At 41.4% G+C, this 24,030-nt stretch overlaps 2 protein-coding genes across 9 annotated transcripts in view; one reads left to right on the top strand and one right to left on the bottom strand.

The window, feature by feature from the left end:
• The window catches only part of GGACT (gamma-glutamylamine cyclotransferase), a 58,752-nt gene extending 47,887 nt beyond the window's left edge, over positions 1 to 10,865 (top strand). For 7 of the 8 annotated variants that reach the window (XR_014009210.1, XR_014009211.1, XR_014009212.1 and 4 more), the window contains one exon: positions 1,120 to 2,018. The gene's annotated coding sequence lies outside the window, so the exon portion shown is untranslated. Of the gene's footprint in view, positions 1 to 1,119; positions 2,019 to 10,846 lie in introns of those variants that run through there. The other variant, XR_014009209.1, reaches the window with a different exon arrangement.
• The window catches only part of PCCA (propionyl-CoA carboxylase subunit alpha), a 205,197-nt gene that overhangs the window by 28,031 nt on the left and 153,136 nt on the right, over positions 1 to 24,030 (bottom strand). The gene's annotated exons all lie outside the window — the stretch shown is intronic.

The following is a 24,030-nucleotide window of genomic DNA, read 5'->3' as shown; positions in this document are numbered from 1 at the left end:
ATCAGGCCTGAACAACTAGTAACCTAGTAAAGTAAATGGAGTCTGCTAGCTATGTGTCTAGGTTTACTACAACTACTACTAATAAGAATAAGAATAAGAATTTTATTTGTTTTATAGCCTGCACATCTGGCTGGGTTGCCCAAGCCACTCTGTAATCTTCTAGTTCTGCTGCCTGTGTGGGGTTGTAAAAATGAAAATGGGGGGTGGGTTGTCACACATCTGACGAATGTAACTTAGTAAAATAAAAAAATAAAAAGCAACCGAAGATAAGGTATTAAACAAATTAACTGAACCTCATGCTGTAGACTGAGGGTAAAGCAAGGGGCCCACATCTGGAACAATGGAAAGCCACTGTTTTAAATGATGTGCCTAGAGTTGCACAATAATATTTCTGGGCCCCACTACAGGGAAGCACACTGAGCAAACAAGAGCATTGCTGTACAATACTTCAAAAGAGCAAATTCAATACTGTGGTCACAAGAATAGACTACTTCATCTGTCAGGCGTATTTTCTAACCCAAATAGCCTCCAGCATCCGATTTCAGCTAGCTTTAGAAGGGAAAAGTGAATGTGTTTTTTTAGGCAGCAACACCCTTCCTCTCAAAGTACATTACATGGATTATGACATCATGGCGACACTGTTTCCCTCCCTTATGTCTTATGAACACAGAGATAGTAAAAAACTTGATGAAAATATTGGAAAATTCCTACACAATGTCCCTTCTGTACCACATAAAAAGAGCCCTGAGACATCAGATCAAGTACCCATCAACCACAGCCTCGTTTGCAATAGGGACCAGCCAAATATTTCAGGGAATCCCTAAAGTGTGGCACACAAGCAACATCTCTCCTTTCTTTGCTCCCAAGGGCCACCATCACATCTTGCAGCAGTGAATTCCACAAATAAATAATACATTCTGTCAAGGGGGTTTACGTGTGGTTGCATTTGGGCTGAATCTACTACCAATTAATTTAATTAGAATACCTTCCCTTGGTACTGAAATTTCTCCCCATCTACTTTTCCCACACCATTCACCTGTTTTTATACCTGTATCATGTTCACTTTGTTATCTTTTGTCTAAACTAAAAAGTCACAAATGATTTACTTTATTCAAACAGGATCACAAAGGCCTGAATGAACAGGTATGTCTTGACCTGATGAAGAAAGACTGACTGATGCAACTCCGAAGAGGGAGTTCCACAAACAAGATGACACCACAGAGAAGACCCTAACTTGAGTCACTGCAGGAGGGGCCACACCCATTTGCAGAACCAGAAGAAGGACCTCCCATACAGATCACAAAGACCTGGTCTTTTACTTATGGAGAGCATGTTCCAAATTCTAGATCGTATTTCTAGTCTTCTCTGCACTTTTCTAGCTCTATTTTGAGTTAGGATGACCATACTGAGTGTTCCAAATATGACCCTGCCACAGATTTATACAATTTATACAAACTTTATGATACTGGTGGTTTCATTTTCTTGCACATCGAGCTAACTTCAGGATTGAAGTTGTAGGATTTCTTTTTTAAAAAAATGTGAATAACATAGCACTTAGTTTCACTGAATCTCATTTGCCCATCTGTTGACTATTCATTCAGTTTAGAGAAATATTTTGGAGAGCTTTGCTCTCTGCTTCAATTTCCACCACCTTAAATATCATCTGAAAATATGGCCACCTCTTTTCCTCTAGGTTTCAATAGCACTGATTCTAAAATACTTAGGAGACCTAATACAGATGCTTTTAGGGAACTGCTGTTGCTCAGCGGTATGGCACACATTTTGTATATACAATGACCCAAGTGTGATTCCCGGTATCTCCAGGTAGGACTGGGACAGACTCATGCCTAAAACTACAGCCACTCTATACACAAAACAGACTGGATCAAGGCTCTGACTTGGGATGAAGCAGGTTCCTATGTTTTCTCCATTGTGGAAAGTGTGTATTTGCTCCAGTGCTCTGCTTATTATTCTATAACTAGTTACCAAGCCATTAAAGGACTTGATTTTTTACCATAGTTAAGTTTCATTGTTTGTCTTTGGTGAAGGATTTAGCTGGAAGCTTTTTGGGAAACTGTAATTTGTCTCTGTCAGATCACCATGGTCTACCACGTTATTTGCACCCTCAAAGATTTTAAAAGGTCTAGAAGCAGCCCAATGAAGGATAGAGATATGAAGTTTATTAACAAAAGAGCACTAATGGGCATTGCTGTACATGCTGAACCTGCAATTTCTTGATGCGTAGCAATAATTGTTATTGCAAGACAACAGTTTAATACCCAACTAATTTCAGTAGCTCCTCCCAGACGTATCCCACTGTCCCAGGGTCAACATGCAATAAAGAAAGGAATCCTCCTGTGTCTACCATGACACTCAAGTGCAATGGTTGAGGTTTTGTTCACTATGCTAATAAAGAGTGGTACATAATCCACTTTTATCATTAGCAAAGCTGACGACTCCAAAGAAATGTAAGCTCTAGCTGCACAACCAAAGGGACTCATGAAATGGAAACAAATAGCAGCAGAAATAAACTATGTTGACTACTTGGAAATAACACCTCCCAAGTGTGCAGCTAGTTGACACGAATGGAAATGTGTGGAGGAAAAAGAGCTGTGAAGCTGTGTAACAGCCCTGTTCCTAATCATTAATCACTTTTTTTCCCTCATGACCATTTAAACTAGCCCATTACAGCCTGCAGCAATAGGGTAACACTCCCATCACATGCATGTCAGCGATGCTGGTGTTAACAGGAGAAAATATATGGTTTGTTCACTTAGGCTCAAGTCCCACAGCATTTGCTACCTTTAATTGAAAAAGGCAGTTAAACATGAAGTAAATCATTCCATTAGTTTAAGCTGTTTGATAACATCCAATTGATAGTGTCAATATGTTATGCTGACGCAATTCATCACTTTAATCGCTCCTGGGCCTATGTATGGAAGAGAGTGGTTGTGAATGAAACACCTGGGTTTCTCTTTCTAGTTTGATAAAAGAAAATGTCAACGAGGACAACTTTTTCACGAAATGAGCCTGCCAATGTAATTAGTAATATTAGACATTCCAACTTCTAAGGTTTTATTCTAAATATATTAGTTAATCCGAAGGCAAATTTGGAAGGACTGAATCATGCAGGACCCTGACACAGGTTACACACACTGTGGGGTACGAGAGGGTGACTCCTCCCACACACACCCCGGGCAACGCAACCTCCCAATGCAAATTGTGCAGGCCCAGCTTGTGTGAGCCACTCACCCCCTTTTCATGATGAATTAATTGTGCAAGGAATTGTACAGCGCATATACAAATATACCAGGGCTGTACTAAACTAGCTGTCAGATGCCAAGAATCAGAGGCGGATTTAGGGCAGTGCGACTGGTTCCACCACACTGGGCTCCGAGCCTAGGGGGCACCACAGGGCATCGCAACTATGACGTGTGAATTGAGCGGAATGGAAGGCGAGAGGCGGGGTGGGCACCAAATTTTGGCCTCGCATAGGGCACCACTGGAATTTGAAAGACTAAAGTCTGCCCTCCCTTGCAGTAATTCCTGATTGGGGGAGGGCGGGACACCATACCCCTCCGGAAGGAAGATGAAGACTAGCTGCCATGGCATCCACAAGTGAACAGATATAATGAATTTGCCTCAGGTAACTCATGGGGATCTGTCAATGCACCAACTCCAACAAGCCTTATGACCAAGATCATGTGAATTGGCTATGACCAGATAATACAGACTCAATTATTGGGGGGGGGGGAGACACCACAAAAACACATGTACTGTACAAATCACTTGGCTATGAAATATAAAATGTACTATGAGACACTAGATAAAAGTTGATAAAAGACTAAAACACTTTGGCAGATTTAAAATGGCACTACAAAAAATGATGCGGGGGGTAGGTCAGATGAGAGTTCAGGGTGCTGAGCCTTAATGTATCACAGGAAAATAGGCTGCACCCTGCCAATAAAGACAAAATGTACAGGCAAAACTTGACTCTCAGCTTGAATCTGGTTAGCAATCTCTTCAGTGCTTTAAAGATGGGGGTTTTTGCTTCCATTTCTAATTATCAAAAAAGTGAAGATTTGCTATATACTTTTGAATATCATTGCTGCACAATGGTTTTACATGAAGCAACAGCAATAACAGCCAATTGCACAGGAGTATATTAGAGAATTCAGATGTTTTGCTTGAAATGAACCAGTGAACCTAAACTCTTATTAAGAATAGGAAGAGCTTTAATAGTTGGATCATCAAAGATGCATATGCAACATGGGAGAAATTTCTGTTGAACTTTACATAGTTTGGCTACTGCATGTTGTTCCTTGCTTAATCTACCGTATTTTTTGCTCCATAAGACGCACCTGACCGTAAGACACACCTAGTTTTTAGAGGAGGAAAACAAGAAAAAAAATATTCTGAATCAAAAGTTGTACTAGACTATTTAATAAACTACTGGTATATAAAAATATTTCAACCATGTAAAGTGAACAGCAGTCAACAGAGGCATTAAGAACCATCATCACTGTCATTAACAAATGAAGAGAGACTTTAAGGTTCGAGTTCTCTTCTAGCCTTCTGTGAACCCCAAGAACTCATCAGTGCTAGAGTCCGAATTTATGAAGCTCAGTTGCTCACAATCACTGACATCACTTTCTTCGCTATCTTCATATAAGATACCATCTTCATTTCCATCCAAAGCATTGCTAATGCCACGTTTTTTGAATGACTGTACAATGATTTCCTCCTTCACCGAGTGCCATGCCCATTCACAAACTTGAGTGATAGTGGGCCTCTTCATTCATCCAGTAGGTGTCAGATCATGATTACCAGCAGTCCACTCTTCTCACAAAAAGACTTTAAATGGCTTGTTGATGGAAACATTTAGAGGTTGCAACTGGATGGTAAGACCTCCAGGAATTACAGCTAGATGAGTCTTCACTTCTTTAAAGCACTTTTTTGTAGTTTCACTAATATGTACTCTAAACTGGTAAAGTACTAATAAGGCAGGTTTTTTCAAAAGCCCTCCAGGACATTTGGACCATACTTTTTCAACCCATACTCTCATTCCATTTTCGTCCATCCATCCTTTCTCATGAACATGTACAACAACTCCTCTTGGAATCACTTCTTTTAGAAAGGTTTTCCTTTTGAAAATTAACATGGGTAGCAATTTGGTGCTGTCTGCACAGCAAAACAACACAACTGTGTAATGGGTTTTCTCATGTCTAGAAGTTTTCAGGGTAATAGTTCTGGCACCTTTCAGATCAACAGTCCTATTAGATGGCACATCAAAGGTTAGCGGGATTTGATCCATATTCCCAATCTGGCCATTTCAAACCCATTTCTCTTCCTAGCATCAATTACAAATTTATGAAATGACAGAATCTTATATTCATATTCTTCTGGCATTTTTGTGCAATTCTAGTTTTGGTGCGCATAGCAAGGCCACATCACCTCATAAACCTGTAGCACCATGATGGTGATCCAGTAAAATTGTGAATCCCTTTCTCTACAGTAGTGCATTTGGCTTCATATATTATCATTTTTGTAGAGACTGAGAAGCCATTATTCCGGTGGTTTCTTTCATGGCCACGTCCAACTGTGGCCACTTTGCAGCATTTCCACAAAAAGTGTGCTTATCTGCTTTTTGCAGCTGATCCTCCTGTTTCCTCCACTCTCACCATTTTTTCCAGTTGGAGGTGGCCCAAAATGTCTCTCCGCTGCTCTGTTTCCATGCTCCTTAGCATATTTTACTACCTCTGGTTTAAAAGGAATCTTATATGTTAGTCTTTTCTGCTTTATCATCCTTGTATGTAGAATGTACACAAGAATGCCCACACAAGTGTCATCCCAAGGGGGCAGTGTGAGCACCCATCCCAATGGGGCGGCCAAGCGCGGGGGTGGAGGGATTACACAGCTCCTGCTGTGCTTGCTTTACACCCGTGTAAGCGGCTCCTTTCCCGCTTTGCTGCTTTAAAGTGAGCCATGGCTCCCAGCTGTCCCTCCTCTGTGCAGCATTCGCTTCGTAAGACACACAGACATTTCCCCTTACTTTTTTGGAGGAAAAAAGTGCATCTTACAGAGCGAAAAATACGGTATATGTATATATACACACACAATTATTTATGAACCAAACTCAAACATTTAAATTTTTTACTTTTGGGAGAAGATTACATAAAGTTGCAAATATAAGTGCATTTGTAACAAGAGAGTTTTCAACTCTTTTCTTCCCTGCTGAGCCAGTCTCTAAATTGAAGCTCTTTCTGCCAAGCATTTCACATTAAATTATGGAGTTTTCTCAAGGGCTAAAGAAAACAGTTATTAAGAGTGTGAGCTTTGGCCGTTATTTCACAAGTGAGTTAACCTCCATCCTCAGGGCAATATTTTGCAGCTGTTGTTTGAAGTGAGTCAGATTTTTGTTTTTGTTTTCCAATTAAGACTTAATTTTAGTGTATAACACAGCTACAAACACAGTGCACAGAGCGGCAACCTATTTTCAGGGAGTCATCTTCCCCCTCTGCTCCAGGTAATTAGAAAATTACATCTGATCATCTGATATTGATTTGGTCAACCAAAACTGGAGACGTCTGGGAGGTTGGGCAGTAAGGAAAAGGCTGGCATTTCAGTATTTAATTGAATATGAGATATGTTTATGTATTCTGAACCAACAAACAAAAATATAAGGCCAAGAATCAGTTCTGATTTATGCATTAATGCTTTTCTAATGCATTTATTATTTGTTTTACTGTATGGCATTTTAACATGTATTTGTCTGCATATTTTTTAATATTTTACATAAATGAAATGCTATCAATTTTCACATCCTTCACAGTTCAGCTGACTGATAAGTCTAGGAAGCAATAACAATTTGAGGCCTGACACCCATCATCTTAGTGTTGAGGAGGCTAGGAGTTATTATCATATGAACACATGCTACTTGCACAGTTTAGGAGAGGATCTTTGAGCAAGTCATGACAACCCGATATATCATTATAGACTATGTGCATGCAAGGAATATTTTGCTTATTTATTTCTTACATTTATATACCATGTAATACCGGAATAATTTTAAGTGATTTACAAAAGATAACCATTCCTGCCATATCCATATAACAACACTAAAACACAATAGTACCATATAGTACACTAAAATCCTAAAAAGACAAAGCAGCACTTTAATTACCCCTTAAGAGTCCTCTACTTCAAGAGAGGAGACCCACATAGGAACTGTATCTCTCAGGAGCAGCGCTGGCAATGCCACAAAATCCTATCAGATGTGGCAAACTGCTCTTATCAAGAAAGAGTAAGTTTACTCTGAGTTTTAAAAAGCTAACTTGAAACACTTTGTTTGTGGATTGAACTTGCCTCATGATATCAAATAATTCCTGACGTTTAAATAATCAGTAGAGTATAATTAAATAACTACTCAAACTCAATTAATTTATCCTCTGCTCTACTTAGTTTAAAGATGGGATCAATATTATTTACCCTACCTGACAAACCTGTCTCCAGGCTTCACACAAGATTGATTCAACACCAGCAGGTAGTTATCAATTAATGTATTTTGCAGCAGAAAATGAACACAATCAATATTCAAAAAACACATGCTTTGCAGAATAGGAATGGTTACTGAAGTGAGTACTGAGTTTCACTCAAAAATCTCCTTCTATGAAGTTCATTGACCCTTTGCATTGCAGCATTTTCGCTAAATATAATAGGATTACAGTGATACCTTCTTGTCTATTTGCCTGCTACACATCGTTCTGGGGTGGGGAACAATCTGGTTCTGCTGGAAGTAGTCTAGTACAGTGGTACCTCGGGTTAAGAACTTAATTCGTTCTGGAGGTCCGTTCTTAACCTGAAACTGTTCTTAACCTGAGGTACCACTTTAGCAAATGGGGCCTCCCACTGCGCCGCTGCCGCACGATTTCTGTTCTCATCCTGAAGCAAAGTTCTTAACCCGAGGTACTATTTCTGGGTTAGCGGAGTCTGTAACCTGAAGCGTCTGTAACCCGAGGTACCACTGTACAGGCGGTGAAGCACAAGAAAACCCCAACACACTTGCAGCCTTTTGTCACACCAAACATAATCACAACACAACAGGATCAGAAAGCCTATTAGTGTTTGTTTATACGCTCACAAAGTTGTTCAACTCCAAGTCCCATCAGCCTCAGCAAGAATGGGAAATGGTCAGGGATGATGGGAGTTGTAGTTCAGTAACATGAATGACCGTAGATTTTCCAACTCCTAAGTTTACACAAAATTTAACAATAGTATATAGAAATGTTTATAGGGTTGTATCCATGTAAAGCCAACGATCAATAGTAGAGAATTAACAAAAAATGTTATTGTCAACAGTTTGTAATCCTATGCTACTGATCATTTATTGAATGGATCTGGATACTACTATATAAATGAATATTTTTATCTAGTTATGACCAAGATTTGCATAATCACACTCATTGGGAACCAAACCACAGAAAATAATTCCTCATGCTGAGGGATGGTTTTGGATCGTGCTTCCTCCAGTGTTAGAAACTCAGATATATAAGCTACCGTATTTTTTGCTCTATAAGACTCACTTTTTCCCTCCTAAAAAGTAAGGGGAAATGTGTGTGCGTCTTATGGAGTGAATGCAGGGTGCGCAGCTATCCCAGAAGCCAGAACAGCAAGAGGGATTGCTGCTTTCACTGCCCAGCGATCCCTCTTGCTGTTTTGGCTTCTGAGATACAAAATATTTTTTCTCTTGTTTTCCTCCTCCAAAAACTAGGTGCGTCTTGTGGTCTGGTGCATCTTATAGAGCGAAAAATACGGTAGTTGTCAAATGGCACCTTAAACCTGGGTTGTGGTCGCCACATCAGAAGGTCTAGGCACTATTAGTATTACTATATTTCATTTCTACACTACTTTATATTTTAAAGAAAAAATATCAAAGTGGTTTACAACACATTAAAACATCAAATAAAACAATCCAGAATAAAACAAATTCAAGGAAAATATTTCAAGTGGCCTTCATGTCAATATAAAGGCACTCCTCCACAGACACACCAAGCACTCCTGCTGTTTTAAAAATAGGCTCCCCCACATCTGGTAAATATAAACTTGGCTCTACACCTATTCAGAGAATGGTGAGAGCTGGGTTGAGACAGCAGCCAGAACCAGGGGGCACAAGGCAACAGGAAGAACCTAGAGTTTGGAGGGCTTCTCCACCAAATATCAGTAAGGTAAAGGGTAAAGGGACCCCTGACCATTAGGTCCAGTCGTGGCCGACTCTGGGGTTGCGGCGCTCATCTCGCTTTATTGGCCGAGGGAGCCAGCGAACAGCTTCCGGGTCATTTGGCCAGCATGACTAAGCCACTTCTGGTGAACCAGAGCAGTGCACGGAAACACTGTTTACCTTCCCGCCGGAGTGGTACCTATTTATCTACTTGCACTTTGATGTGTTTTCAAACTGCTAGGTTGGCAGGAGCAGGGACTGAGCAACGGGAGCTCACCCCGTCTCAGGGATTCGAACCGCCGACCTTCTGATCGGCAAGTCCTAGGCTCTGTGGTTTAACCCACAGCGCCACCTGCGTACCAAATATCAGTACTTGAGCCTTTAGTTTTAACTTCCTATAAATGACCTAGGGTTAGGGGTAAGCAGTGGGGTGGTACAATTTACTATTGACACCAAACTGTTCAGAGTGATAAGAAGAGAATGGAATTGTGAGTAGCTCAAGAACGATCTTGCCAATCTGGGTGAATGGACGCTAAAATGGACAATGTGATTCAACTTATTTGTGAAGTGATTTCTATGGGGCATAAATGTGACTACTCTGTCTGGATCCAACCAACTGGGTTTTTAACTTTCTAAACACGATGCGGTGTCTGAAAGCATACTGAAAACTACTGGCTTACCTTTGTGTCCTCTATTATCACATGCTCACAATCCCTCAGAAAGAGGAACTCATTTATATTACAGGAAAATCAATCATTCTTGCCCCCTCCCCCCATTTTTAGATTAGATGAGATGGCCCTATTTGCTGGGCAGATCCTGTTCACCGTTCCTTATAATGAGTCAAAATGTCAAGCCTCTATATGAGAAGTTCAATTGATTCTTGAAACACATTGTGAACTTGCTAATAATTTAAAGACATGGAAGGGCTCTTTAAAACAGCAGCTCCAGTTTTACAAACAAAAGCAGGCCACCTGAGACCAGAGAGGACAGGATATGAGCTACTTATAGCAACCAGTGAACAAGAATAGCAGGAAGGCTGCTTATTTTGTTGTAGCAAAGGCCTTTGAAGCAAACAATTTATTAAACATCATAATAGTCGAAACAAAATCTTTGAAGGCAGGTTATCCTTCTCTACACCACGTCCCGTTGCGAGAGAATTGCTTCCTTTTCCTTTTTGGGTTTTTTTCATTTGTGACACTGACACCCAAATTATTTTCCTGAGCAACTTGTGTGAGCTGCTCCTTCTGATGTTAACAAGAATAATCGATCCAAGCTCTCTCTCTCTCTCTATCTCTGTGTGTGTGTGTGTGTGTGAGACCGGTTTAACTATTTCAGAAGCATGGTGACAACAGCAATTTTGCTGCTTTTCCAGCAACTGGGATATAACTGCTATAAATAAATATTGCCTTCATTGAAAAGGTAGCATCTATGACATAACAGCACAGTGAGATCATTTCAATATGACTTCATTTTTCATATTTTAATTAAAAAGTGACTATTAACACCTTTAGTTTACTAGTAGCCACATTTTATTTGTTTATTCTGCTGATTAAAAACATTTCTCTCTTCTGTTCTCTCCCCCCCCCCTTGTCTCTTGCATAAAATCACCCTTCTTCACCTACCTATCAGTATAACAATCCTCATCAATAAACTCATAAGGAATTGCCTTGCCTTGCCTTGCCTTGCCGAATCCCAGCCTGGCCACATGGAACATCATACAGAATTATACCTGGGGATTGTAAGTATTTACTCATTTGTTGTATGCTTCCCTCCAATAAAGCAAGGGCAGCTGAAGAGTCCCTTGCTAGTAACACCCTCACTCAGTTATTTGCTCTCAAATACCCAAGGTCAGAGATTGTTCTGCCGCTGCCAAATATTACTCATTCCTGTCCCTCTGTTTCTCTTGTCTCTCTATAGGCTGCACTCCAGGTTCAGTGCAATGCACAACATCAATGTAGCCTGCCTGCCTGCCTGCCTGGATTGGCTCTACCCATGCCAAGGAGTTGGTTATGTTAGCTTGGATGCTGGAGGAACAGAAGCTGGGTTGCTATATACAGTCATACCTCGGGATAAATACGCTTCAGGTTGAGCGCTTTCGGGTTGCGCTCTGCAGCGACCCAGAAGTAACGGAGAGCGTTACTTCCGGGTTTTACCGCTCACGGATGCGCAGTCAAAATGACATCACGCGCATGCGCGGAAGTGGCGAAACGCGACCCGTGCATGCGCAGGTGTGCTGTCGCGTCTACGTTCTGTTCAGGGTGTGAACAGAGCTTCGGAACAGATCCCTTTCGCATCCCGAGGTACCACTGTATAGTCTTTGGTGTTTGTACTTCTTTCATTTCCTTTTCATGCTCAAGAGCACATACAACCCAAAGATGTGCTGACTTTAAGGCCATGTGAGCTGGCTTCCGATATGGCAGGAATGTAAGACTGTCTTGCCCATTGTACACTACATTAAATTGCAAATCATGTACCACCTCAGTCAGAAACAGCTGAAGATTCCTTGAAGGTTGTCTACATTCAAACAGGCATTCTGTGTCACTAAGGTGGAACCATTTCCAGATTCACACACATGAACATCCAAAAGACCAGGAATGGGGAACCTGTGGCCCTCCAGATGTTGCAGGACTACAACTTCCATCATTCCCGATCATTGGACATGCTGGCAGGGGCTGATGGGTGTCAGAGTTCAACAACAGCTGGAGGGCCAAAATTTCCCCATCCCGGTTATAGACTTAAACAGGTGCTTCAGTTGTTTGAAGAATCTGTTTTTCATGGCTCGGGCTAATACTTCCTGGCTAGTCACCTTCCTTCTACTTGCCATTTACCTTTTAATTGCCAAACACTGAACTCATTAAGTCCAACACCTTGTCCCTGTGCAGAAACATTTTAGTAAGAATACTTAGGATCCATCAATGTTCAATTAGTTCCACATGTTTATGTTTTGGTAGGTGAAATGTCACCCAACAAATGTCTGGCGGCTTGGCTATCACCACCCCACCCCATAATGAAAATCAGCTCAACCTCCAGTTGTAGAACAGTCACAGGTTCCAACAGGAAATAAGAAAAATTATCAGTACATTGTGCATAGACCAGAGCATTACCTTGCAACACTTTTTACAGAACTAACCTCACAGGGTAGGAATTAGTGGCCTGGAATCTTCCTCTCACCCCCTGTGTTTCTACAGCTGGGCCTTGTTACATGTAATACTACTATATCCCTTAAACTGTATGAAACAAGTCAGTTGAACAAACATAAACAGATGCAATTGTGGAGTACTTTTTCCTTAAAAAAAGAGAGAGAGATCAATATTCTACACCCTTTTGGCAAATATGTATGCTAGCCATACTTTCAAAGAGAAATGCCTTTTCATAGTAAAGGAATCTGTGAGGTAGCTGTCCAGCACTTTGCAACAAATTATTTCGAACCCCCATTTGGAATGAATCTCAACACATTCCAGGAACCCCATAAACAAAGACAACATGTGCAATGTTAACTTTCTCTTTTATGCTGACAGCTTTTCTTCTCCTACCCTCGGCATAATGACCTTCCTGCACAGTGTGTGTTGCCATAAAAAGAAACAGAGCCCTGTAAAATTAGAGGAACTGTTTAATATCAAACTGTTTTATCTAAGGAAGACACCAACTCCAAGGTAAACACCAAAGAAAAGGTACATGAATTAGAAGTATTTGTTTTTGCTGCTGATTCTTTGACTTTACATTGTTCAAATAAACCCGGTCAGGCTTTAGTTATACCTTACAGAGAATGTAAGAATGTTAGCCCAGAAAACATTTGACAGTATAAGGTTGGAACTGCATGACATTTTTTGATCTTCTCCATGTTACAAAAAGGGGGGGAAGCATTTCAGTACTTTTGCACAAGAACTGCAATGAGATATTAAGACAAAGCCTGGGCAGCATTGTAAACCAAAACAGAAAATGGTAGAACATAGCTTATCACCAGGCAGATGGCAAAATTAATTGTGCCAGAAGAAAGGGCTGCATTTTATTAAAGGGGGGATGTGACTCAGGATTCTAACTTACATTCAATGGACTATAATAATCTATCAGAATGAGATTGATGACACAACTGAATGTTATTGCTGTTGTCACAGGCTTGTATTAAAATGGAAATCCCCTTAGCTTACTACTTGCATCAAAATGTTTATTGAAAAAAAAGTCTTATTTAAATTAATAAAAACAGAAACATTCTTAATTCATAGCTTGACTAATGTTGCAATGAAAGGTGGGTTAGAAATCCCACCTTCTGTATCAAATGCAGCAGCTTCCACCATAACAGAAGGTATATAACATTGCTTCAAGAAGTTAACAAACACCAACTAACTAAACACACTAGAAAATGCAACTGGTACTCACCTGAAGGGTAGATTTCTCTTGTACTCATTGGGTTGGCCTGTATGGTTCCACCTGGTGAATGAAGGCAAAAGTAGGCTTTTGGGACACAGCTGTCTCCCCGCTCAGTTTTGTGGATTTGCCAAGCACAAACAGTCCACAGAGTCTCAACACAACACGTAAGGAAAAAACCAACAATACAACCTACTGCAGAATTGCAGTCCAAATTAGAGTGAGGCCCCAATGACCCTATGATGGCAAGAGAAATCCACCCTTCAGGTGAGTACCATAGGGTCATTGAGTTGGGACATCCCAACACAGGAGAACCTATTGAATGACCCTCCAGCCAAATGCTGCAACAAAATATGAGAAGGCATATTATAGGAGTTAGGCGATGCTCAAGTGGCCAACAGCTGACCTCTAATATTGTTTTGAGGATCCAGAGGTCTGCCGCCATCCCCTGCCAGATGCTGAGAAAGGACTGAAGCCTACCCTCACTTTCTGGTGTCATTGGTTCGGCTATGGAGCATTTGTTGCCCTGCTGCTGTTGTGTGTGTTGGATTGGGGAGGGGGAGAGATAACGAGGTTTGTTCCATATTTGTTTGGGTGGTAGTTGTGGTACCTGCCTTGAGGGCCACAGTTCTGAAATGACTGGTTCTGTTGGTATCATCTGCAGCAATGCTTCTTTTCACAATGTGTGACTAGGAGCTTTTGATTCATGTAAGAGATTCCCTGGTAAAGACAGAAGCTGTTCATGCTGCACAGATGGCAAGGGCAAATGTCTCATGTACTCATCACACAGTGAAATCCTGGTGCCTTTCTATGATGTTGTTTAGCTAGCCACCCCCACCCTTACGCAGGAGAGATCTCAAAACTGGTATAGAAACGGGTGTCCTTCAAAAGATTCAGAAATGCTGCATCCAAAGTGTAGTATTTATTAACCAGGGCTAGCAGTTTCTTATATTGCATAGGGTTGGTTCATTCAGCCTGGAGTTGGTATGAATTTGCTGGAGGTCTGCGGTTCTGGGAGCACCGCTGTCCCCTTAAATGGTGCTGGAGCAGTTTCTGATGGGGCAGTATTCACCGTTAGGGAGACTACAGAGCGAGGCAGTAATGGCCAAAAGTGGTCATCCAGGAGGAGTTGATGGGATGGTAGCTGCTCTGCCACAGATCCATGGCTCTATTCCCCTACATCCAGTTCAGGAATGGAAAAGGGGTCAGTCCCTGGTGAAGGTAAGGCCTGAGAGCTGCCCAGGTCCCCAGGATCAATGGTAGCCAATATGAAAGGATTAAGAGGGCATAGCTTCTTCTGGCTATGTGAAGTAGGCCTATGTGGCCTACTGCACCTGTTGTATTCCATCCTGTTGGGAATCAGGCTGCTTCTAAGGAAATGGAGTCCAGGATGGCCTCCTGTCTCAGGATGTCCTCTGTTAGTTGGAAGCCCCCCAGGGCAGGCATCATCGCAAAGGGTATGAAGCACTGGTGGAGAAGACAAAGTGGGAAGGGATCCCCCATAAATTCATCCTCTTCAGAAGATACTGAAGAATGGGGGCTCCAGGGATCTGAGAGGCAGGGTCCTCACCCCACCCCCAAATCTGATCAGTTGTGAGGAGAGGTGCACTTGGGTCCCTGGGCTAGGCTTGCTATGCAGGAGAAGGGGGAGTGCAAATGTGGATATGTGGAGTGACCTGCTTCAGGCGCTTTCTCTTCCACAGGGCCTTGCAAGCTACCAAGGGGCACACGGGAGGACAGGCCTTATCGAAGGCCACAAGCCAGGAGCTCAACTAGTCACAGAAGCGCTCAGACACAGTCCATATGACGATAGGTGGGCTGTGTCAATTCAAGCACCTTCTTCCTGAAGTGTCAATAGGGAGAGGGAAAGGAGAAGGAAAGAGGGGAGACTTTTAAAAGTTTGTATGTTTGAAGGGTTTTTTAAAGACTGAGTTAAGGAAGGGGAATAGAAAAGTCAGAAGGATCTGTGAAGGGTGGGAAAGGGTTAGAGGAAGGTGACCGCTAAAGAGGGAAGTGAGAGAGGGTAAAGAAAAGAGTATAAAGGAAATTTTAACAAGCCCAAAACAAAGAAAAGTGGGTGCTTGTGTGACTGCTTCATGGGAGGCAGAAGCAAAACTGAGTAGAGAGACACCTATGTCCCAAAAGTCTACTTCTGCCCTCATCCACCAGGTGGAACCATAAAACCCAACCTGGTGACCGTATGATGACAATAGGAGATTTCTGGGAAGACTTAAAGGTGTTCAAAACCTTCACTACTTGTTCCACAGAAAACTAATCTATTAAGAACATCGGAAAATCATAGGCCCAGGACAAAGGCATTAAGGGTACTTAATTTCAGCCCCAAAAGATGTGGCTTCATCATTTCTCTAGTTCAGTCACTGATAATTGAATATCTGGTCATCTTATTTCGTGGCAGAGGATAGTCAGACATGGTGACACTTCTATTATTCATTCACATGCCAGAAGTTCCAGATATTAATGCTGCAGACTTACTAATTAATTAAATTATTAATTAGATTTATATCCTGCTCTTCCTCTCAAAGGAGCCAAGGGTAGCTGCATGCATGGGTCATGCATGTGACTCTTAATCTCAGGGTTGTGGGTTCGAGTCCCATGCTGGGTGAAAGATTCCTACATTGCAGGGTTTGGTTAACCCCTGTGGTCCTTTCCAACTCTACAAATCTGTGAAGGCCTTTGACTTTCTGAGTGGGCTATAGAGAGGGCGAGGAAGTATTTTTCAAGCAGTCACACAATGCTGTAAAAATCATCTATGTTCTCTGTAACTCTAGCAACAGAGCTTCTAGCTCCAGCATCTATGGGAACTAAACGACAGCTTTGTGATGTCGGTAGGATTGGATTGAATCGCTTAGCTGAGTTTCTCTGAGTTGGCTAGAAACCCGAGAGAAGGGAACAAGCGTGATTATGCACAGCTGAGCAAGCACAGTGCTGAGAGCTCTAACTCTGTGATATGCTGCTCACCGCTGGTGTTCTGCAGTAAAAATGTTTACCATCTGTGTCAGTCCTGAGCTGCTATGGAGCCCTTAACTCACTATAAAATAAGAAGTTAGGGTGGGGGGGGTAGGGAAGAGGACCACTTCTAAACCAAACATTGCTTGAAATTCAGAATTTTATACACATCACAAGAAGAAAATCTCCACACCTTATCAAACAAAAACAGTTCTGAGCTAACCCTTCCAAGTTTAATACTTCAATAAATGAGAACAGGGTGTGAATGCACAGATTCACAAATATTTTGCTCCAGAGCCCTTAAAAAAAAAAATCAGGGAGCAATAAGAGCAATTGATGAAAGGGAAAAATGCCCTTAGCTTGCTAATGAGTCCATTCTACTATATTTAAAGCTACAGAAATTAACATACTGGTTCAAGTTCCATACAAGTGTAAAATCAGGTATTTAACACTGCTGATCAACTCCTGCAGGTTTGTTGGAGTTGAAAGGTGCCGTTCTTGCGCAGCGTACAATACATTCTACCCCTCTAGGTAATTGGCTATAGAAAAGCTCTGAAACTGCAACACTAATTGTGTGACATCAGAAAATTAGTCCAGGAACCATGCCATACAGCTTTTCTATGTTTTCCTGGTTTCACGCCAACTCAAAACAAACAATACATTGGCTTTCCCACTACCTGTTTGCTCAGCTAACAAGGCTATGTGATCTGCCAAGCTAAACAGCAGCTCGGTGATCCGGTGTAAAAGTCCATCAAACCAAATTGTAGGAAATGGCACACCATTACATAGTTCAAATCTGCGGTGAGAGGCATGTGTGGCTTTTATTATAGAAGACCCTCCTTAAAAAGCACCTGTACAATTTCTGATACACTGAGTTAAACTATCCATCAGCCGTGCATGGCTGCCACCAGCCCTGCTAGTTTTGCGGTGCCAATGAACCTACAATAATGCTGAAGGGATCCAGCACTGGGCAATCTGCACATTACACAGTGGGTGCTCAGCTTTCCATTCTGTGGGTCTCAACTATGCAGGCCAGCACTACAACCTACAGTCTCCCTCTAACTCCCTCACATCGCCTACATGCATAGAAAGGAACTTGAGTGTGATCCTTCCCTTTACTGGGTAATTTGGCTGATGAACACAGAGTTTAACAATTACAACTCAGCAGAACACATGAGGACAAATATTATGGAGGGGGGGGGTCAGGTGTGCTGGCTGCACCCCATTTCCCCACCTGACCTTCACTCTTCTGCTGATTTCAGTTGTACCTGATCCTCTACTCTTTGAAGATTCAATTATTAGAAAACTGCAGTAAGCAAAAAACCATCCCTGCATCGTTTTGCAGCAGTATCTCAGTGATAAAAGGGTCTTGAAGCAAATGCAGATCAATTAAACTATATTCCGTAACAAACTTGCATTGCAAAGGAGGAACATTAAACTTTAGGGGATGCATTCCAGTACCCCATCCTGCTGGTGGAAGCCAACCCAAGGATTCCCTTTGGCACAATGGGAGTTCCCTCCACATGTGCTCTTCACAGTTCCCCCTATTCAGTCTGGATGGTTGAGGAAACTCCCAGAACAGATTTAGGGGGTGTAGAGAAGAGAGGAGATGGTTCCAGCCTGCAACAAAAATCCTTGTGCTGATGGAATCGTAGCCTTAGTGTTATGTTGAATACAAGCCAAGGCCTTTTGTAAATCAGTTTGTTATTAGTGTTCCTTAAGAGTAAAAGGCATTTGCTCTAGATGTGGATAAATATTATCTAGTCATGTTCCTGTGGAAATCTCAAGTTGCCAATACTAAGTTCCTTTGAATTCTCTCATTTCGTTTTCTTCAAGACTTATGACACACATGCTGTTCTTGTATTACTCAGCACTTGCTGTAGTGAACTAGAATCTAGGTAATGGGTTGGAAATATTAATCCCAAAATAAACTTGGCACTTCAATCCTGTTCACCCACATTGATGAAAACAGTAGCTTTTGCCACTGAATCTACTGAGGCATTCTAACCTGGCAGGCAAGACACAAATATACACAGTTCCATGCTTCTTGTGACGAGATGGTGAAGGACTGCATTAGCTCCAAAAGGCACATACGTCCCCCTCCTACACTTCACAGCCGACAACAGGTACACTCATAGACACCCACAGAGCCTCACAATAAGCATCACTGACTGTCGTCTTCCTCCCCGTTCCTGGACCCCAGCCAAAAAGGCTGGGTAAATATCTCTGGTAGGATAATGAAGTGAGGAGAGAGGATGAAAGCTGAAAAAGCAGAGGCTATAGGGAAGACACTATACGACAACTAGCACACTTCTCCCCCCCCCCCCCAACAGTGTGACAATGAGGAAATTGCAGCAACCTATTGCAATGCATAAGGGACGCGGGTGGCGCTGTGGGTTAAACCACTGAGCCTAGGACTTGCCAATCAGAAGGTCGGCGGTTCGAATCCCCGTGACGGGGTGAGCTCCCGTTGCTCGGTCCCCGCTCTTGCCAACCTAGCAGTTCGAAAGCACGTCAAAGTGCAAGTAGATAAATAGGTACCGCTCCAGCGGGAAGGTAAACGGCGTTTCCGTGCGCTGCTCTGGTTTGCCAGAAGCGGCTTAGTCATGTTGGCCACATGACCCGGAAGCTGTACGCCGGCTCCCTCAGCCAATAAAACGAGATGAGCGCCCCAACCCCAGAGTCGGCCACGACTGGACCTAATGGTCAGGGGTCCCTTTACCTTTACCTTTTATTGCAATGCATATGTCAAAGAAAGGTGCTGTCATTGCAAATGAAACTCACCAGTGGGCACACACTTCTCTCATAGAGAATGCACTTAGTTTTCTCAAAAGACAGACAGTTGTAGGGATTTAAAGAATACTTATAGTGTGGGTTGTGGATGAAGCACAGCTTATGAGGAAGAGTGGTAAGTCCACTCTAAAGAAAACTCCAGAAGTCTTGACTGCCAATTGTTACTCAGACTACAAGTACACGGACTGCACCTGAGGGAACAATGTGTGTTGTTGATAAGGTAGGACTCCTCTACCTTATTCCATGGACAAAAGTAAGGAACATATAAAAACATGCTCGGTCAGCATGGAACCTACATTAAGTGGCACTATGGTAACGTCACAAGGAAAAGTTGGGAGATACATGAAAAACAAGTTACACTGAGATCTTTGCTGAAGAAGTTGCTGCTGTACTCATTGTGCAAATAGCATCACAATTAGCAGAAAGTGGACATGTGACAATCACTGCTAATGCTACAGGCACACAAAGCCTACTTTTACACCATGGAAAAGGGAACCTAGTGAAGCAGTCAGCAGCACAGGATGAAAAAATAAATTATACTAGTGCCTTTCAAAATGCAGCAGGGTTGCCAAATCAACACAGACTGTGGAAACTTCACACTGGACTTCAAGCATCTGGCATTGTGTGCCTTCCCATTCTTCCTCCAGACTCTGGGTCCTTGGTTTCCAAATGAGATGCAAAAGCTGCTCTCATCAGAAAAGAGATTTGGGGAGCCATGTCATCAGCTGGTGTTGGTCCACTGTGCTTCATTAAGTCCAGGGTCAACGCAGCCGTCTACCAGGAGATTTTGGAGCACATCATGCTTCCTTCTGCAGACAAGCTTTATGGGGATGCTGACTTCATTTTCCAGCAGGACTTTGGCACCTGCCCACACTGCCAAAAGTACCAAAACCTGGTTCAATGCCCATGGGATTACTGCGCTTGATTTGCCAGCAAACTCGCCTGACTTGAACCCCATAGAGAATCTATGGGGCATTGCCAAGAGAAAGATGAGAGACATGAGACCGAGCAATGCAGAAGAGTTGAAGGCTGCTATTGAAGCTTCCTGGTCTTCCATAACACCTCAGAAGTGCCACAAGCTGATAGCATCCATGCCACGCTGCATTGAGGCAGTAATTGATGCAAAAGGGGCCCAAACCAAGCACTGAGTCCATATGCATGCTTCTACTTCTCAGAGGTTCAATATTGCTCTATTTGCAGTCCTTGTTGTGCTGATTTCATTTAATATTCTAATTTTCTGATATTGTTAATTTGGGATTTTCTTCAGCTGTACGCCATAATCATCACAATTATAACAAATAAAGGCTTGACATATCTCACTTTACATGTCATGAGTCTATCTCATATATTAGTTTATATATTAGTTTCACCTTTTAAGTTGAATTACTGAAATAAATGTACTTTTCCATTATATTCTAATTTTCCGAGTTTCACCTGTATGTGGGAGAGGCTGGGAGCCTGGCAGGCATCTCTTCATTTATTTTCTGAAATTATACTATCACCCAACTGGAAGATCACCTGACCCTAAGGGTCAAGGAGGTCAAGATTCCAAATTGGTGCTTGGGAAAACATGCTTGACATTTGGGATATGGATCCTATTTAATCAGTCCCTTGGCTCTACAGTTCCTTATTTCTTTAGGAAAAGCCGATAAAATACATACACAACAGAATCCACTCATGTCTGATGCTAATCTGTGCTTAACCTTCTCTACAGCTTCCACCCCCTTCCAGCTGGATTTTGACAGGTTAAGAAGTATCAGCCTGCCACAACTCTTCATTCTGAACAGTGTGTGCAGTTTTATTCCATCCCTTCTCAGAGAAGAACCAGTAATTCCATTCCCTCCTTAAATTCAGGATTGACAGTTTGAAGTGCTTAGAAAAAGAATCATCCAATATTCTCGTGCCTCTGTTTAATGCTAGTCAAGACGATCCCTATAAATACTTACACCAAAATTCACTTTATATTTTGTCTTGCATTGTCTCCAAATGTGTATGTGCTTAAAAAACACCCAGAGATCACATATTTTGAACAGAGGTGTTTAAAGTATTACTAGCATTTTTTGTCTCCTCCTGTGTATCACAAAGGAACTTACTGTAAGTTATAATATAGGAACAATCACTAGAAGGGGTTAAGAATCTTGCTGAAATTTGCTCCTGCACAATGTCCTTATATACTCCAGTTCTAGGGCACTAAAGCACTACTTGTATTCCAACTTTGTTATTACTGAATTTCTTTGTTACATCCCCATTACAACTTCTGAGCCTTTCCCCCCCAGATAAGCAAGAGACACAGGAAGGAACCTGTATGAATGTGCTACTCACATTACAATTTGCTATGCTAATGTTTACTGAGCTTTGGACTGATATTCAGGAGATGGACCACACGTGCATGATATTTCCTATGCTAATCAAGACCTACCACAAAAGCTCTGCTTTGTTACTTCCTTTGGGGAGAAAACACTGGATAGCGCTGCATGATACTCAATAAATATAAAATGGCAAGGATAAACTCGGCCAAGCTGAAGAGATGAATAATCTTGTTTTTAATTTACTTAACATATTTTAACTGCCTGTTGGCTCTCTATTAAAACCTCATAAATTGGCCTTTGCTAAATGCTAATGAAAGTTACCCTTTCATTGCTATGGCAAAGGAAATTCAGTATCTGTAATATTCCCCACCCTTGCGCCTGCTGTTTCATTTACTTAGGAAATAAGTGGGCAAATAATGACCATTCCTTCCCTTCAACCTTATATATGGTCTGTTTCTTGAAATTTCCTTCACCATAGTACTGAACTGGTAAACTTAACTGGCATTCAGCTAATGGTGTTAGGGCCATTCCAAACACAAACAGAGGGAGAAATATGTATGCACTGCATAGTTCAGAAAAATAGTCAAAATACTACTGAAATTACCTTTCCTTTACTTCTGGAATGAATTATTACACCCAGTTTTATTAATTTCACTGACCAATATTCAGCAAAGAGATGGGTCTGACCTATCCTCCTTCCTATCATCATCACAGTTCAGGTGAAACAAATCACAGAGATCACATTTTTACAAATGCTAAGTTTCCAGAATAAAAAATATTCCACGCTCAGACCATATGTGTAAAAGCATTTCTGAAAAAAATAGAAATAAAATGTCTCCCAAAATAAAATGGCATTTCAGATGCAATAGGAATAATTAGTAGCACTTTGCAAAAAATTAAAAAATAAAAAAGAACCAGGTAGAATTTGAGGGTAGTGTGTATTTAGCAACATCGGTCTACCCTAAAAATAAGGACTTCAATCTTAAACAATAAAAGTGGAGTAATATGAAAGTTGCATATATTTTCTACATGCCAAAATCTACTTCCTTTTACAGTTGCAAACATCATATATTACTAAATTCATAAGGAGCCCCTAGGGAAACCCAAGTACAAAAGCAATATCTGACTAGGCCCATGCCACACACTGGACAATGTGGTCAAACGCATTTCATATCCAGAGGGAGGAAAGGAGGGGGGAGAAGGAAGCAATGCGACTAGAACAGAGTCACAAGGCAGATGGCCAGTTTTATTAATCTGACCTTATTTGTCCAAGACCAGATCAAGAGAACTGCTAAATGCACTGATGCTTCAAAATAATCCACAAACCCTACAAATCTTAGATTTGCATATTTAAGATAAATACCAGATCCATTTGGAATTTCTATCAAGGATTTTGAAGGTGTCTAATAGTCTTAATGACAATTTATCCAGGGTGAACACTTTGTATGGTCTTATGCACATCTTAAAGCAACTGCTCTATTGGGCTAGGAACTTTTCATTCACTATACATGTTAAGCGTACAGAACCGTGTGTCAAAAACAGTCTTTGTGTATCATCCCCCATGATCTCAGATGACGATGCAGCACAAGCTTCATCTCTTGCTAATTAAACGAATCAATTAAGAGACTATTGTTGCAACTGTGTAACTGCTGTTCTATAGTGGCAATAACAACCCCACAGGGAGGTCTTTTACTACATTAAAATGCTGTCCTCTACAACTCCATCTGATATTATTAGAAACAGTTATTTGCGTCTTGCTGTCATATTAGTAGCAGCAGCAAATTATGGAAATATGCAGACCAGAATGGTCCCAGTATGAGATCAGGTTTGGTTTTCAGCCTCCAAGGGTACAAATGCTGAAAATTCCAAAGTTCCCCAAAGTTCATTAATGGAACTGATAAATTTACCAGCACAGCAGCCATTTAGATGCTAGGTAAGGGTCACACATTTGCATACTTTCCTGCTAAGCTGATACAATTCAACTAGATAAATTATCATATTAAGTTTACCCTCCTGAGTTAAACTGATGGAGTTCAAAATTGTTTTCGATGGTTGTCATTAATCGCTGTTACATCTTAAATGCTTGCTTTGAAATCTAATTGTGGTGGTGTGCCAAGGGTCATATTAATAGCATACTTCATGCTAAAGCTTTGTAAAAACATGTTTATTTTACTGATATCACTGAAGCTTAAAAGAATAATGAGAAATGAAGTATATTTATTATCAATAAAAACTTAATTTAAAATGTACTTTGTGAGATTTAAATTAGGTTTATCTATTTCATTTTTATTTTGTTTCATTAAGCTCCCTGGTTAAGCTTCAGAACCATATAAAGAAATATTCTTCTACAAGTCAAGCTGCAGTGGTGACAATCCTGTT

The sequence above is a fragment of the Podarcis bocagei genome (assembly GCF_964188305.1).
Source record: "Podarcis bocagei genome assembly, chromosome: 6".
Taxonomy (NCBI): domain Eukaryota; kingdom Metazoa; phylum Chordata; class Lepidosauria; order Squamata; family Lacertidae; genus Podarcis; species Podarcis bocagei.
This window is presented reverse-complemented; position numbering and strand designations above follow the sequence as displayed.